General features: G+C 37.9%; 2 pseudogenes; both read right to left on the bottom strand.

The window, feature by feature from the left end:
* Positions 1-3,244: 3,244 nt before the first annotated feature.
* On the bottom strand, positions 3,245-3,996 carry LOC118586289 (annotated as a pseudogene).
* Positions 3,901-18,176, bottom strand: part of LOC118585518 — a 173,065-nt pseudogene continuing 158,789 nt past the window's right edge.

Here is an 18,176-nt window from a genome sequence, read left to right as displayed (position 1 = left end):
GATGTATGCAATCAATGTGAATAAATGATGTATGAAATAATATTTGAATAGCTTTGTCCTTATTGACTGAATGAAGCAATCCATCTTTTTCTACTTCTCTCCAAATAATTAGATTGTAATAGTTCAGTGAGAACTTATGTAGCTGGTGTGTACAGCCATGACCCACTCTGGTAAAAGCTGATTGAGACTTTCCATAAAAACTTTCAGATGAGACAGATGAACATTTTTGTGGTTCTTGATATCCAATGTCTCTTCCCATAAAGCTTCATCAATTATTGCTACCACCAACTATGACTGATCAAGATCACCAGAATCCCTATCTTTGCTTGAGCCAGGATTTATTCTGCTACATCTGTCTATGTTAATAGGAGTTAGTCATTTATAAAGTTAGTTTCTCAAATGAGACAACATGAGTTTTGGGAGACATCATAGATTCTGAAGGAGTTCCTAGTTTAAAAACTAACTTTTCTGGAAAGGAAGAATCATGATAGTTTTCTGAAACCAGTCTTTAGCTGGTTCACACTGTATGTAATGCTATATTTAAATGTGGAGATCTCATTGACTGAAAAATACCATCAATGCTTAAGGATGTAAAAAAGTGGATACTAGCAAGGAGGACTGATTCACCCTTTCCAGTGAGAAGACACTAAGGCTGAGTTGTAACAAATAATGAAGCCATAAGTAAAGCACTTACTAGTTATTTGTTGGGTGAATTAATGGAGTTAATAACTATTTTTTGCTGAATATGAAAAAGCTATTTTAGGGGATGGGAAAATGGCTCAGGGAGCTGAGTTTGAATCTCTAGATCCCATGTTTAAAAAACAAAACAAAAAAAATCAAAACAAAAAAGCCAGGCATGGATGTTTGTGTCTGTAACTTCAGTGTTGGGATGCAAAGTCAGACAGATCTTGGGAGTCAGTCTAGTGGAAACAGTGAGCTTTGTGTTCCGTGAGAGACCCTGTCTCAAGTGAATAGAGTGAAGAGTAATAGAGCAGTGTACCCAATGTTCATGTATGTACACACAAAAAAAGAAAAGAAAAGAAAAGAAAAAACTACTTTAGATAAAGGTTGTGTGGCTAAGTGAATCTGATTTTGCATAGAGCATGTTAACCTCTTTCCATTTGGCTACCTTGTTTTCAGCAGGAAATTATAATGCACTGATAATACTTCAAGCCTTATTCACTTTTCTTTTCTTATTCACACTCATTTATTTTGTGCTTGTGTGTGTATATGTGTGTGCATGCATGCCAGAGTGAGCCTGTGGAGGTCAGAGGGCAACTTTCAGGAGTTTCATTCTCTTTTTCACCACGTGGAACTCAGAGGAACTCAGGTCATCAGGCTTAGCAGCAAGCTTCTTTACCTGCTGAGCCATCCCATCAACCTCCTTATTCACTTTAAAGGGAAAACTAATTCATACATTCTAAATTGCTGTGCTACACATAAACAATTGCTGTGTTTCAGTGAAGATACTTAATATTTACAGGAGTACTTGGATTTTCCCAGCAATAATTTCTGTTAGCTTTTTCCCAGGAATAAAATGACTTAAAAAGTCAGGAGGTGTGATGAAGTGAAGCCATACCCTTTGCTATGGCTCTGCATCTGACATAGTATAGAAATCTGTTTTAGTAAGACACATTTTTCAAAATAAAAATAAAGGCTATTTAAAACATGAACAACACAAAGTAAAACATGAAGAAGTGGTTTTCTACTTTTTAAGTACATATATACAAGTATTTTTTTTACTGTTTTCATAACATTTAACAGAAACTATATACAATAATAATTTTACATAAAAGAATCACAAGAGAAATTTACATAAGTTTAAAGTAGGATGGTTAAGGAGATCCCAGACCTGTGAGTTACTTTTATCACAGTTACAGTCCACTAGGGAAATGATCTAGATTGCCCAATTATGTGAAGATGAGGAAAGGCTAAGATGTGGGCCTGTAGATGCAGATAATAACATAGTGGGGCCATCAGTACCTTAAGGTCACCATTCTTAAACATGGCAATCAATTATCATTGTGGGTTTCAGTCCAAACTTAGGAAATCCTATTAAAAAGATGTCTCTTTCCCAGACATTGTCTCAAACTTTTTATTCAATCCCAGAGTCAGGGATTAACTTACTTTCTCTTACTTGTAAATAATTCTATAACTTTTGGACACTAGAGGCCCATTCCACACAAATTTGATTTTATATTTACCTATAGTGCTTTATATCCCAAAAGAAAATTAGCATAATCTGGGTTGTTCCTGTTCAGAAAGAAAAAAGATGATCAGAAATATGTTTCAGAAGAATGAGGAGTTCAATACACCAGTCATTTGACTTTGTGTTTTTTGTTTTAAATTGTGGAATTGTTTCATTCCCAGAATAAATTATTAACTGATAGAAGTGGATTCTGGCCAATTCACTTTGAAGGACAGGTTTTTTTTGGTTTTGCTCTTTTTTTTTTTTGTTTTTTTTTTTTTTTGTGCATAGGTTTTCTCCAATATTTTTTTCTTTTCCAAAATTTTATTTGTGCACATTCAATTTAAAAAGATAAGTTTTATAGGTTCTTTGGTGCCCATATTCAGCACACAAAAATGTAAAAGACTATTCACAAAGAAAACACATTCTCTCCGACTGGAGAAATAAGGACAACAGTAAACCATCTTCGGAAGGCAGTGTGCACTGCGACAGCTCTGCCTGGGGACATGAGTTACTGCCAAAATAAATAGAACATCCTTCTGCAAAAGCAGCAACGTCATGTCTTGTAAAGTTCTTTTTATATTACAGCAAAGTCTGAAGTAAATCCAAAGGGACTGGAGCTTACACTGTAGCAGTGAGTACGAGTCTATTTCCTCAGTCACTGTTGGTCCACTTTTCCTTGTGGTTTGAGTCCAATGTGCAGCAGGGTTCAAGGTGCTGAGTTAGAGACTAACTGGTCAGCCAAGTGTGAGTTATATAGTATCCAGGCTGTGGGACCTGGACCTGTCCTTAGAGCATGAGCTGGCTGTTTGGAACCTGGGGCTTACCCAGGGACACTTTGCTCAGCCTGGAAGGAGGGGACTGGACCTGCCTTTACTGAACCCACCAGTAAATTGAATCCCCAGGGGAGTCTTGGCCCTGGAGGAGATGGGAATTGAGGGGAGGGGCTGGGGGGGGGGGGGGGCGGGAGGGTGAGGACAGGGGAACCCATGGCAGATATGTAAAATTAAAACACAAATATAATAAATTAAAACAGGATGAAAAAAAAAAAAGAATGGAAGAAACGCTTTCAAACACAAATGGGTAGACCTACTCCACAGCAGTGGCCACAGCCTTTACATTGGGCCCTGTCACTGTGATACTTCCTGTTGAAAATATCTGTAATGTCTGTAAAGTCTCTTAGAGACTTTATCAGATAGCACACAGCAGGATGAAGTTCGGGTTCATAGCTATATAAAAACACAATCATGTTTTGTTATTTATACTGAATGTCAGCTTCAAAGTTTGTGTGCTGTCTTGACTCCCCAAAGACCTACCTGGTATGAGGTCTATTGTTCTTCGTGAATTCTGGCAAACGGATTTCAAAGGGCATGTTACAAACTGCCAAAACATTCACAACCTTAAAAATCTGTAAAAATTACCTGAAAACCGAATTTCTGCAGACTACTGGCTAAATGTCTGGCCCCAAATTTAGCTTCTTCTTCACTTGTTGTTCCAGTGCAAATAATTTTTTGTGAGGACCAAATCGTAGCTGTAATCCTAGGTTTCCTAAGCTTCATTAATACTTTTCCAACATCACACTTATAAATGACATTTGCTCCCTCCAAAGCAATCTTACTTAAGTTCAAATGGCATCTTGTTCTAAAAACACAGACTACATTTGTAATTAAAATGTCCAATGCAACATCACTGTCTGCATCCATTGGGGTAGTTTAAAAACTTAGTTTCCCACCGCGAAGATCACATCCGTGGGAAGACGGGGCGGTCGCAGAGGACGCGGTGGCAGCGCTGCTGCTGGTTGCGTCAGACGCGGAGGAAAAGCTGGAGGAAGAGGATGATGATGATAAGGTGGACCTGCTCCCCATTCTCCATGGAACTCCCGCCCCCGGCACGTTGCTAGGAGCCCCAGAGGCTCGGGCTCCGTCTTTTGTGCTTTGTTGTTCCAGGTACAGGGTGGCTGCGGCTTCCCCGCGACAATAGTTTTCTCCAAATTTTGAGTCCCTGAGATCCTCACTTATCTCTAGCCATCTGCATCTGGCCTGGGCCCTCAGCAATTTCTTTGACTTCATGAAGTTCAAAGCTTAGTGAAAGATGAAAAAAAAAAAGGGTGATTGGAGGGCCTGACATTCCGTCTTCCACAACATCCACGATGTCCCTGAACTCCAGTGATAAACCTTCAGTTGGCTGAAGCTCAGCAGGATTCAAATACAGAGCCACAGGACCAACCTCCCATCTTGAAGTACAGTGGGCAGAGGGCTCCTCTGAAAGGCTCATGGGAACTGGTTGTTTCAGGGTGTTTCTTCAGATCCCTGTCAGTAACTGATGGGAACCTGAACTGTATACTGACAAATGTGGGTAAGGCATTGTCTGGTCACTAGAAGAGACTGACTGGGGTGACTAATATCATCTACAAAGGCTCAGCACTCTTGGGTGGAATAAGTGATACAATCCTGTTGAGTAGCCTTGTCTATGGCCAGCATTCTGTTCTCTTTCAGTTGCTCTGTAGTAAGGCTTCTACTCCATTATCACTGGTCATTTCATCAAAGACACTTTAATTGCTTTAATTTCCTCTGTGCCAGCTAGGATAATATTACCTAGAGCTTCCGGACTGTGGTGGTTTGAATAAGAATCGCCCTCATAGGCTCATATATTTGAATACTTAGTCACCAGCAAGTGGAACTGTTTGAGTGGACTAGAAAGATTAGGAATGTTGCCTTTTTAGAGGAAGTATGTTGTTGGGGGTAGACTTTGAGGTTTCGAAGTCCCATGCCCAGGCCTAGTCTGTCTTTCTTTGCCTGCTGTTCCTATACAGGGTGTAAACACTCAGCTCTGTGCCTGTCTGCCACCTGTCATGCTTCCTGCCATGATTTATCATAGATTGAAACTGTATGCAAATACTCAATTGAATGTTTTCTTCTGTAAGAGTTGTCTTGGTCATGGTGTCTTCTCACAGCAATAGAATACTGACTAAGACATTACCCCATTTTGTTTATATGAAACTAACAGAGCTTCTTCACTTTGAGCAGGTGTTACATATACAGAGACTACAAATAGGTAGCTTCTCATGCATAATAAGAGCTACTTCTTCAACTATATAGATGCCAGTGTGTCTTGGGAAATCTTCTTTATCAGCTTTACTGTCAGGGTAAAGCCTCTCCATGCCTGATCCAGAGTAATGAATTTCTGCTCCTTATAAATCTCGCTACATTCATCCAGAATGTGGTTGCTTCGCTGTGATTACTTTCTGGGGTTTGGAGGCCATCTCTGTCTTAACATATGCCTTCAATCAGCACAAGAATGCCTCATTTGAGCACAAAGAGCTAAGGCATACCTACAGTCATGCTCAGCACAGAAGAACACTCCCCCCCTCCCCCCGCCCCACCATTTTTCTTCTCTGGCATTGGGCAGCACTGGGGCATCTTTTCCAATTGTTCATGGATAGAATGAAGGGTACATTCTTGTTTTCAAGAATATGCTTAATGCAAAACTTCTGCCCCACCCCCAAGATGTGTGTAATACTGTGCATAATGAGTAAATGACCAAAAAATGAGCTAGTGAGATTTGGGAACTAAGGTGATAATCTCCCAATTTGTTGGTAAGAAGTGAATCCAAATCGTGTTTATACAAAAACTTCTGCCACCTCACTCCACTGGGCCCTTAAATACTGTATTTTTAATGGCATGTATGTGGTGTGTGTGTGTGTGTGTGTGTGTGTGTGTGTGTGTGTGTGTGTGTAAACACATAAGCACAGGTGTCCTCAGAAGGCAGAAGCAGGCATTGAAGCTCTAGGTGGTTGTGAGTCACCTGATGTGGGTGCTGGGATCTGGATTTAGGTCTTCTTCAAGAGCAATGTGTGTTTTTAACCTCTAAGCCAACTCTCCAGCACTAAGAATTGGTTTTTAAAGCCAAAGCCATTTTTTTTACCTTCATGTCATCACTTATTACTTAGAACCACAAACACTTTCATGCTTTCATCTCCACTTTGCCATAGAAAAATTTTATCTGAAAAGACCAATTCAGTTTAGTTGAAAAGAAACAGAAACATGTCCCTGCTGCTAAAGGAACTCTTAGTGTATATAGGAGACAAACGCACTCATTGTGTTTGAAAAGACAGTCTATGCTAAATGTTATATTTTGAGCTTCAAATTATTGTGGTCCATAGACAGAAAAGCATATATTTCTTTAGAGAATAGACTGGGGAAGCACTTGATAGGAGATATGAGGTATTAAGTCCAAATGGTTCTTAGAATCCTAGCTAAAATAATGAAATAAACATACTGTCATAGTGAAGAGGCCATTGCTTTATCCAAAAGGACTGGGAGGATGAATTGTGACAAATTAGATGATTTTTGGTTCTCCTACCTGCAGTAATAATCACAGAGAGAGAACATGTGATTTCAGTGGCAATAAATGATGGACTGGAGACAGGAATAGTGAGAAGCAGAAAGAGCAGACAGCCTTTATCTGTTTTTGTTTTTCTGTGATAAGGACTCTCTCTAAGCTTTTGTTCCACAGCCATCTTTCTTCTGCAGTCAAACCATTCCTTCAAGATCAAGTTCTATGACATCTTTCCTGGCTCTTGAGATTTTCCAGTCTCTCTTGGGATTGAATAATATCAAGCATTTAGTTCCTGAAATCATTGAGAGATTTTATAATAAAAAACATTTTCAAGGGTGTAGTTAGAGTTTTCCTGCCTGGCCCACAGTCAGGACAAATCTCTGTCGCTGGCCAGTCACACAGTCGCTCAGACCCAACCAAGTAAACACACAGAAACTTATATTGCTTACAAACTGTATGGCCGTGGCAGGCTTCTTGTTATTTACTTCTTCTATCTTAAATTAACCCATTTCTGTTAGTCTATACTTTGCCACATGGTTTGTGGCTTACCAGTGTCTTTACATGTTGCTTCTCATGGCGGTGGCTGGCGGTATCTGTCTCTCCACCTTCCACTTCCCAGAATTCTCTTCTCTCTTGTCCCACCTATACTTCCTGCCTGGCCACTGGCCAAACAGCATTTTTATTTATACAGAGCGATATCCACAGCACAAGGGTGTCATCAGAGTAATTGAAGATTCATTCATTGCACCAGAATTTGCAGACCATGGTAGGGTGGCCTTGTGGGCTGCCACAGTCCTTTGGTATTGGAATCCAAGTCCAACATATGGAGAGGATAGACTAGAACCCTCAGCAAGGTAGTGAATTTTCTCTGGTGACACATGAATTAGGAAGGGACATGTTTGGTTGTTCTAAATCATAGAATTTCTTTAGTATTAAGATATTTAGGAGTGTGAATGAGGCTGTCCCCCATAAGTCCATGTAGTTAAATACTTGGTCTCCAGTTTTGGTCCTGATTGGGGAGCATTAGGAGGCATGACATTATTGGAGGAGGTATGACATTGGAGGCAGGCTTTGAGGGTTTAAAGACTCATGCCACTTTTAGTTAGCCCACTGTTTTTCCTGTTTGTGGTTCAAGACATGATCTCTCAGCTGTTGTGGAATGTTACTTTAACTATGTAAAGGTGTATTGCATTTGTTTAACTATGCAGAGATATGTTACTGTTTAACCTTGCCTGCCTAAGGCACCAGATTGGTCTAATAAAAAATTAAATAGCCAATAGCTAGGTAATAGAGGGATAGGCAGGGCTGGTGGGCAGAGAGAATACATAGGAGGGGGGATCTAGGCTGAGAGAGAAGAGAGAACAAGGGAGAAAGAGAGGGAGATGCCCAGGGCCAGCCAGCCAGGCATCTACCAGCCAGCCAGGCATCTACCAGCCAGACAGACATAGAAGAAGCAGGAAAACTAGGACATACTATTGTTTGAATTGTAAATGGTTTTTATTTTTTAAAAAAATCCCAGAGCCAGATATCAGGGTGAAAGCTGAAAGATCAAAGAAGCAGAACAGCCAGCCACTAGCTCTTACCTCTAAAAAAATCCTCAGCTTAAAGAGAGTGAGTTTGTTATTTATTCAGTTATAAGATATAATCAGGAATAGAAAGCATCCCTTATATATAACTCACATCTGATCCCATATGGATTTTCCAGGCCCTCTAGCACAAGGAACTGGTGAGATTAATCAACTATTGATAGAAAATGTGCTAGAGGCCTCAGAATTTAATTTAAAATAATCATGTCAATAGTACGGGTTTAAAAAGAGATTTTTCCATAACCTGGCAACAAGCCAAGGAAACTATAAAGCAATGACCTACTTGTTCTTTTTACAACCAAACACCACTACCAGCAGGATGTAACCCAAAGGGCACTCAGAGAGATGAAATCTGGAAGATGGATGTGTTTCACTTTGCAGAATTTGGAAAATTGAAATATATACAGCACACCATTGATACCTATCCAGGATTTTAGTGAGTAATAGCTCTGAAAAGCCATCATGGATATACTTGCACAAATTAAAACTGACAATGTTCCAGCATATGTCTCTGGTAAAATGAAACAATTTTTTTGCTCATTACAGTACAAAGCATATTACAGATATACCACATAATCCTATAGACCAAGCAGTTATAGAAAGATCAAACTTTAAAGGATATGCTAAATAAACAGAAGTGGGTAACAAAAAAATCCCAGAAATAGATTACATAATGCTCTATTAACTTTGAACTTTCTCAGTGCTAATGAGAAAGGAACAACAGCTGTGGAGGGACATTGGATAATAGAAATAACTACAAAATTAAATCAGCCTATATACTTTAAAGATGTACTGACCTTAGAATGGAAACCAGAATATGTGTTACAATGGGGATGAGGTTTTGCTTTTGTTTCTACAGTACAGTTCATCAACCAGTGTGACCATTCAATTTAAATTAATTTATACAACTAACAATTGCTTTTCACCATCAGATATAACTTGCCAAAAGGAAACCTCCCCAAAGTTAGGGTTGGGGAAGGGTTTTTGTTTTTGTCTTTCAGGAGAATGAAGACTAAGAAATCTGAAGAACACTGGACAAATGAAAAATCTGAAGAAAATAGATAAATCATTCAGAAAAAACAGTCCCAAGAAAAAGAATAAATTGGCCTATTGGTATATCACATATAAAATTTCATGTCTTCCTAAATGTTTGCTTCTGCTCTTCTCTACAGACACTTAACACAAATGGTATTTATAAAGTCCCAGTTCATTAAAAGTTAAAGCTAGCTTTGGAGTTGGAGAATGGCTCTCTCCTTCTCTAAACTCAAGCATGTATCTTAAAAGAAAATGCAAAATCTCCTTATCATGTCAGAAGGGCCTTCTGATATGGGACTGAAGAAAACCAAAATTAAGGGACTATTCTATTGCTGCTAATCTCACAATTATTTGGTTCTATTTTGACTCTTTAAACTTTTCTTAAGGTATGAATTTTATATCAAAATTTATAAGATTTATATATTAAACTCTTGTTATGATATTAATGGTCATATAGAGTACTAATTAATTATAGAAAAAGACTTCATTTAGCTGCCTATACATGTTTTTGTGTTGGAGTTTCTATCAGTTTTCTGCAGGGAATCATGACAACACCTAACATCAAATTTGTAGTCTCCAGAATGATAGTGGGGCCCCACGATAATGATTCCACATGGACAATAATAATACCACTGAGCTGACACACATCACCCAAAGATCAACTTTGGAGTACAAACTGATCAGGACAAATTCAACATGGCTAACTGAGATGATATAGCCTCACAGACTACTCAAACAAGGACTTGAGATAAGACATGCACTTTTGCATTATGCAGAGACTGGGTAACAAATGATAAAGCTACCTCTCCCAAGACTTGGCAATTAACCCACAATTTTTCTTTTCAGGATCCTCTAAAGATGCCTTTGCCCACAAATAGCAGGAAGTTATTTTAAGTACATGATGCCCACATTTCCAAGAAGTGGGGCTGGTGGTTTTTGGTCTTTCAACAGTTTATGGATAATTGTCATTGTTTGGAATGGTTCATTACAGGTTGTTATTGTTAATGGTTAGGAAAAAAGTTAAACAAAGGAAATTAGTTAAGGATTCTTGTTTGAGAAAAGGAAAGAAAAGGAAAGAAAAGAAAAGAAAAGAAAAGAAAAGAAAAGAAAAGAAAGGAAAAAAGAGGATATAGATAAGAGGTAGATTATTGAATCTACTCTGAAAAGAAAAAAGGAAGGATGTAGATTTGATGTAGTTAAAAAGGTAGATTATTGAATCTACTTTTAAAAGGCAAATACTAGTTTTAAATATGTTACGTTGGATTGGAGTTTTGTATAGTATATGCAAATTATGTATATTGCTGCAATTTTGAGATTGTTTTTGTTAGAAAACACTATATGCATATTTCTAATCTTGTTCAGGATATTGTACCTATACAGTTCATTTAACAATATAGTGCAATTTGCTAATCTTTGAAAGTTATTATTATCAACTATTAGGATATAAAAAATTGAAACTTAGTAATTATAATCAAATTTATAGTCTTATTAGGTATGTTTTCAAGATCAAGGAGAGATATATTTTAGATAGACAGGTCATCTTCAACCACTTCAGAGATCTAGAGAATATGGCATTTAAGATATTTTTAATAACATTGATTTTTTTTTCTTTTTTTTTATGGCTATGAGACATATCTGCTCCTGGCAGTACCAATCTACTTCTGAGAAGAAACTACACATGGAGTTAACTTTCATTGCAGCAAACTTTAGCCACTGGGCAAGAAAGTGCTGTCACATCAACTGTCCAGAATGGACAAGCAGGACACAAAACAAAGGACTGCCAATCCTTACCAAGACAAGGCAGGAAGGTTCTTTAGAAAATCCTGCTTCACAAATGAGTCTGACAGACATGCTAAGCCTGTAGGCCAAAGATGATGCTCCAATGTTACAGAGAAATCTCGGGCGACTGTCCAGGCAGCTAGCTGCTTTTTGTCATAACTCACATTTTTTTGGAATTCGCTTGCTTGCACTTCGTAGGTAATATTATTTTCTTCTCAGGTCTCTGAGTGAGTTGAAGATTAGATAGTTATAGTTAGAGTTTTCCTTGTTTGTTAAAAATTTCTGAAAAGAAACTCACTAAGATGTGTAAAGTGTATAAATTTGAAAGACATCATAAGATAGTTTTCTGTTGGGCACCCTACAGGCCTAGCATATCTGACAGACTTATTTGTGAAGCAAGATATTCTGAAGGGCCTTCCTATCTTGTCTTGGCAAGATTTGGCAGTCCTTTGTTTTGTGTCCTGCTTGTCCAATTTGGACAGCATACTGTCAGCAGTTTAGGCAAGGCATTTTCTTGCCCAGTGGCTAACTTTTGCCACAAAGACAGTAGTTTCTTCAATGCTCATCATCTTCTCTGAAGTAGATTGGTATTGCCAAAAACAGACATATCTCATTATCATAAAAAAGAATCTATGTTATTAAAACATTTTATATGCCATATTCTGTAGATCTCTGAAGTGCTTGAAGATGAACTGTTTTTCTAAAATATATTTCTGTTTGACTTTGAAAATATACCTAATATGACTATATGTTCAATTGTAATAGGTGACTAAACATTAACTTGCATTTCTTTATATCCTAATTAATTGGTAATAACTTTCAAGGACTAGAAATTTGTACTACATTGTCAAATGAGCTGTATAGGTACAATACCTTGAACAAGATTAGAAATATATGTACAGTATTTCTAACAAAATCAATCTCTAATTTATAACACACATAACTTGTATACAAATATAAGAATCCAATCCAATGTAAAATATTTAAAACTAGTTGTTGCTTTCTAAAAGTAGATTCAATAATCTACCTTTTTTATCTTAGCATATCTATATCTTTCCCTTATTTCTTTTCAGAGTAGATTCAGTAATCTTCCCTGTATCCATCATTTCTATATCTTTTTTGAGATAGATACCTTTTATCTTATCATATCTATATCTGCTGTTTTTCAAACAAGAACCCTGAATATAATTTCCTTTGTTTAGCTTTTTTCCTGACCATTAACAATTGACAACTTGTTACCAACCATCCTAAACAATGACAATTATCCATAACCCACCAAAAGACCAAAAACCACCTATCCTACCTCTTGGGAATGTGGGATTGTGTTCTTAAAATTACTTCCTGCTGTCTGGGGGCAAAGACATCTTTAGGGGATCCTGAAAAGAAAATTTTGGTTTAGTTGTCAAATCCTGGGAGAGATAGTTATATCATTTGTCTAGTCTCTGCATAATGGGAACGTGTAGGGCTTGTCTCAAGTCCTTGCTCGAGTAGTCTGTGAGGCAGGATAATCTCAGCTAGCCATTTCAAAATTGTCCTGAGCAGTGTGTAGTCCAAAGCCAATCTTTGAGTGGTGTTTGTCAGCTTAGTGCTATTATTATTGTCCTGATGGAATAATCATTGAGGGACCCTATCATCTTTTTGGAGACTTCAAAATCTCCCTTAGGTGTGGTCATGGTTCACTGCAGACAGTCTTTTTTTGTGGGACATTTTTTTCTAGATGATTTATCCTTTTTCTTCAGATGTCTCATTTGTCCAGTGTTCTTCAGATTCCTTAGCCTTCATTCCCCTGGAAACAAAAGCAAATTCCTTCCCCCAATAATAACTTTGGGGAGTTTTCCTTTTGTAATCTTTATCAATTTTGTTTCGTGGTTTCTCCCTAAATATTTGTTTTATTTTCTAAAGTTGTTCCTCCATCTGGAACAGTATGGTTTATTACAATAGTCATTAAGCTCTTTAATTGCTCTGGAAAGGGGATATTTACATGATGACAAGAAAGGACTGAACTAAATTTGTTATGGGGGCCTTTGAGAGGCCACTCAGCGAGTTTCCTGATGGAAAAGGTAAAGGATTGCCTTGTCTCTCCCTTGTTGATCTACATTCCCTAGTTTAATATTTGCCTTTGCCACACCTTCTACATAATCCAGAAGGGAAGGGCATTCTGTTAACATTGTTCCTTGAAAAAATATTGTTTGTAGAAACACACCATTTATAGTCCCTTTTTAGATGACTTTTTTTTTTTTAATCACATTTGAAACATCTGACATTATTATTTTTCTTTGAACCTCTGAAAATCACCTTTTCTATTCAAGTACCATCATGGTCATGAGATTCAATATTCATTGTATCTCAGATCCATTTTCCAAGGGTGCTGATCTTGACTTTAATGTCCTAATTTCCCTTTTGCATTACGCTTTTGCATTTTCAAAAGCCAGAGATTCAATTATTGACTAGCTTCTGAATTTGGTATCATTCTATTTACTGCTGAAGACAGCCTTTGTAAGAGATCAGTGAAGGTTTCTTTTGAGCCCTGTAAAACTTTTATAAATGACTCAATTTTCTTTCTTACTTTTTCAATTCTGTCCCAAACATTCAAGGCTGTCATTTGGCATAAAGCTAGGGTGTGGGTCATCATGTAGAGATAAGCTTTCTACATTAGCATAATCTCCCTCTCCAAGAAGTTGATCTTGGATATTTCCATACCTCTAACCTTACTTCATTGTTTAACAGTATTAGCCTCATCCTTCCACCAGGACCTCCATTGTAATTGGGGACCAGCTTCTAAGGCAGCTGTAAATAAATCTCTCATCTTGAGGGATAATTGTATTGAGTTTAACATCTGCTTCACAAATGGGTAATCCATACCATATGACACTATAACTTCTTTGAATCTCCTCAAATCTAACATTTGCATAGGAGTCCAGTCAGTTCTTCCACAGCCTTGAACATTTGTCAGTTCCTATAAGGTTACTGGATGGATTAATGTTGGCTGTTTGAAAGCCTTAGGCTGTTTCTTTGTAACCATATAATGCAATGCTAAGATTGGTTCACCTTTAAATTCTTCTGTCTGGGTCTGAATTTCTCTATGATCAGTTTTAATAAGTTTCCTTAAAATTTTTATCTTGGCACCCACATTAACCAACTTTTAAAATAATAAAACATAAATGATCAAACAAAAATATTTATAATTGACATTACATAAATCCCATCTGCATTAATTATCCTCTCATTTAAGTGTTCCATTTTCAGACAATCAATTGTATTGTCAAAAAGAGACAAAATCCCCTCCATTGTAAAAATGTTTCCCATTTTTTAATGAGAGAAAAAAATCTCTTTTAACTAATTTCTCTCTTTAAAAAATCCCAATTGTCTCACCAAATCTCCCAACAATGACAGTTTAGCTATGAGGCTGACTGCTTCTATGTAAAACAGCAGAAGTCTGAGAGGATTTCAAGGCAGCTACCTAGTGTGGTAGCAGCCCAAGGTGAAGATCCAGGGAGCGCCCACAACCCACTAGGAGAGAAGAAGCCAAAGAGCCAGCCATCTGCATCAGGAAACATGAGGAAATGGCTAATTCCTATGGTTTTTGGAGCCCCCCAAAACCTATGGAGTTTGCTGCAGAGAGGCTGCAACAAAAACTTAGCCCATGTATTAGGGACTCTGGACCACATAGAGTAAAGACTCCAGTCACATGCAGCTTGGGCTGAGCCAGGGCTAGCAAGGCCACAGGCAAGTGGCTTTTTGGTGAATTCATACGCCACAAGTTGGATGAGAGATGTTGTTTAAATCTTATATGGCCTTTTACTAAAATGCCCAGAGGCAGATGTCAAGATGAAAACTGAAAGATCAGAGAAGCAGGACAGCCAGCCACTAGTTACCTCTACTAAATCCTCAGCCTAAAGAGAGTGAGTTCCTGTTTCCTCATGCCTTATATACCTTTCTTTGCCTTACCATATTACTTCCTGGAATTAGACATGTGTGCTTCCCAAGCAAAGGCAAGAGATCTCAAGTGCTGGAATTAAAGATGTGTGCCACCATTGCTCGACTTCTATGTTTAATCTAGTGTCTGGCTCTGTTCCCTGATATTCAGGCAAGTTTATCAGGGTACACAATATATCACCATAGAATACAAAGGAAAGAAAAGTAAAAAGCCCCAAGGCAAAAACATAGATGAAGAGAAACAGGTTAAATTAAGTTATAAGAACTAGTGGGAGAAGCATATGATAAGACTTAGCATTCATAATTAATAATAAGTCTTTGTGTCATGATTTGGGGACTAGTGGTCTGAGAAAGCCTGCTACACTCAGTTTTCCTTTCTTGCTGCCATGTCTTCAGTCTGCCATTATGGACTCATATCTCTGAAACCATAAACCCAAATAAATATTTCTTTCTAAAAGTTGCTTGGTTATGGTGTTTTATCACAGTAGAAGAAAAATGACTTATAGTTATCTAAATTAAAAATATATACCAATTTACCCTTGAACCTGCTATAAAAATAATTTTCTATCCCCCCCAAAAATAGCCAGGTGGTGGCATATACCTTCATCCCAGCACTTTGGAGGCAGAGGCAATTTGAGTTTGAGGCCACTCTGGGATACAGGGTGAGTTCCAGGAAAGGTGCCAAAGCTACACAGAGAAACCCTGTGTCAAAAAACCTAAATAAATAAATAAATAAATAAATAAATAAATAAATAAATAATCTACAATATGGGGGTTAGATTTATCTGGTAAAGCATTGGCCATGTTGTATCTTAATGTATCTAACTCATGCACCTTCATATATCTAATTCATGCAGTGTGACCTACAAAGCAAAGGAGTTGAAATCAGAAAGAAGGCAGGAAGAGAGGGTTAGATCAAAAGCCAGAAAAGGAAAAAAGAGAAAGATGATGAGTATATGGCAAAAGCAAATGTATAGAGGCTGAAGATGTAGCTAGCTCACTTTGTTGCATTCATGCCTCTCATGCATGATGCCTTGGAACAAATATTCAATACAGTGTAAACTGGGAGTGATTGTTGTTGCCTGTATTCCTAGCATTTGGTAGGATATATGGAGTTAGGAGGATCAGAATTTCCAGGACATTTTTTGCTACATAGAGAATAAACTGAGGATGAATTGGGAGTATGTAAGATCCCATCTTAACAAACAAGCAAACCCAAAAATCTAAATCCAACTCAACAAGAAGAAGAACAGCCATAACAACAAAAACTGTCTGTGGGAAAAGGAATGGGTGAAGTTGGAAGACCTTCAACTGTTGTTATTACATAGCTCATTTATTTCTAGGACTTTTAACTTTGTTATTTTTTTTTATGTTTCTCTATTCTAAGAGGATCTGTAATTTGTAAATGCTTAACTTTCACATAACATGGATGGATATTTAAAAAAACAAAACAAAACAAAAACTGTTTCAGTCAAAGAAAGAACACTTTTAGCCTATGGGTAAAATCTGGCTTCTTTCCAAAGACAGGAACTCATAGAACCCAAAAAGCTACTGAAATTGACAAGAATTTTAAAAAGTTACAAGATCCACAAGGATATACTGGAAGGTTATCAAGACAGCAACCTCTAGCTAGGGAAAAGTCGGCTCTCCAAGAACAGCCTGCAGGTTGGGCAGGAAAATTAAGGGATGCAGCTTTCATGATACATCCTCCATGGTGACTTTGAGTCACCATGTTCCTCTAAGTAACACCTGAAAGCAAAGCACTGATTAAGTTAGACATGAGTGGAATGATTTCTTCTGGTCTGTCCTAGTTGCTCTATATGTGGTTGATGGACATTTGTCCATGTCTACTCAGGAAAGGTCACCTAACTATTTCAAGTGAAACTTGTTAGAATTTTTATTATACATGTGGACTCTAGAATGATATTACAAGTTCAAAGAATTTCCACTATATAAGGGCCTCCTTAAATACATAAACCATGTTTGGTGGTTTGAAAGATAATAGTTCCCAAAGGGAATGGCACTCTTTGGAGGTGTGGCCTTGTTGGAGTAGGTGTGGTTTTGTTGGAGGAAGTATGTCACTGTGGAGAAAGGCTTTGAGTTATTGTATATGCTCAAGCCACACCCAGTGAGACAGACCACTTACTGTTGCCTGACTATCAAGATATAGGACTCTCAGGTCTAGTATCATTTCTGCCTGCATGCCACCATGTTGCTCAGCCTGTCAGACCTTTGTGATCTTGTTTCACTACAGAAGTTAACAGAAACAACAATAAGAATTGGGAACAGGAAGGAGAGGTTAAGGGTTTGTAGGGCTCTTGTTGAGTGGTGTACTGTCCTAAAAGTTGCAGGCCTCTACCAGTTGTTTTGGAAACGGGGCTAAAGAAAACCAAGAAAGAAGAGTGCTGCTTACTATTTCAATGGCTACTGCAGGGGTTCCTGTAAGTGTAATAGCTAGTAGTGAAATGATCTGGGTGAGGTTAAGAATGAAACTCAAGTCAGCATGACTTAGCTAGTGCTGTTTCAAAAATTTTACAGTCTGACACCAAGTGATTTTTTTTTTTTTTTTACATATTTAAACACAGTAAAACTTGCAGGAAAGTTTCTTCTTGACAATTGTCACAACAAAGCTTTAGGTATGACTATATCTAAACTTCTTTGCAAAGTGTATCTCTTTTTTTATTTGTTTTTTCAAAAGAAAAAACAAGGTTTCTCTGTGTAGCTTTGGAGCTCATCCTGGAACTTGCTTTGTAGACCAGGCTGGCCTGGAACTCACAGAGATCCGTGAATGCTGGGATTAAAAGAGTGTGCTACCACTGCTTGGCCCAAAGTGCATCTCTTTAGCAAAGCACCTGTGACCTTTTCCACAAGAATGGTTTCTATTGACAGAGAAAGAGCGCTCAGGACAAGGGCCTAGGGAGGAAGGGTTTGTAATAAGCATAAGGATGGGTTCTATTGACAGGGAAACAGTGCTCAGGATTCTGGGGCATTCTGATGAGGGCTGGCTTTATAAAATAGCAAAGATTGCTAGGTATTAACACATTCATTCACAGCCTTCTGGATGCAAAACAGGTGTCAATTTATTCCATTGAAGAAAAAAGCCTGTGTGTTTAACATTTCTATTTTTTCTAGTGCTTATCTGTGAACTCTTGTTCTCTACAGAATACCAGCCAGTTCATTTACTGTATACCAGGCAACTCCTTCCTTCCAGTATAGCTTGGCTCAGGACTCTACCCTAGGTGTTTTTACATGAAAGGCTTTGGATTTGACATAACTGGGGTGGTGAGGGAAGGAAGAAAGAATAGACACACAGA

This window comes from Onychomys torridus, chromosome 6 (assembly GCF_903995425.1).
Source record: "Onychomys torridus chromosome 6, mOncTor1.1, whole genome shotgun sequence".
NCBI classification, from domain to species: Eukaryota; Metazoa; Chordata; class Mammalia; order Rodentia; family Cricetidae; genus Onychomys; species Onychomys torridus.
The sequence above is the reverse complement of the archived record's forward strand: the minus strand, read 5'-3'. Positions and strand labels throughout refer to the sequence as shown.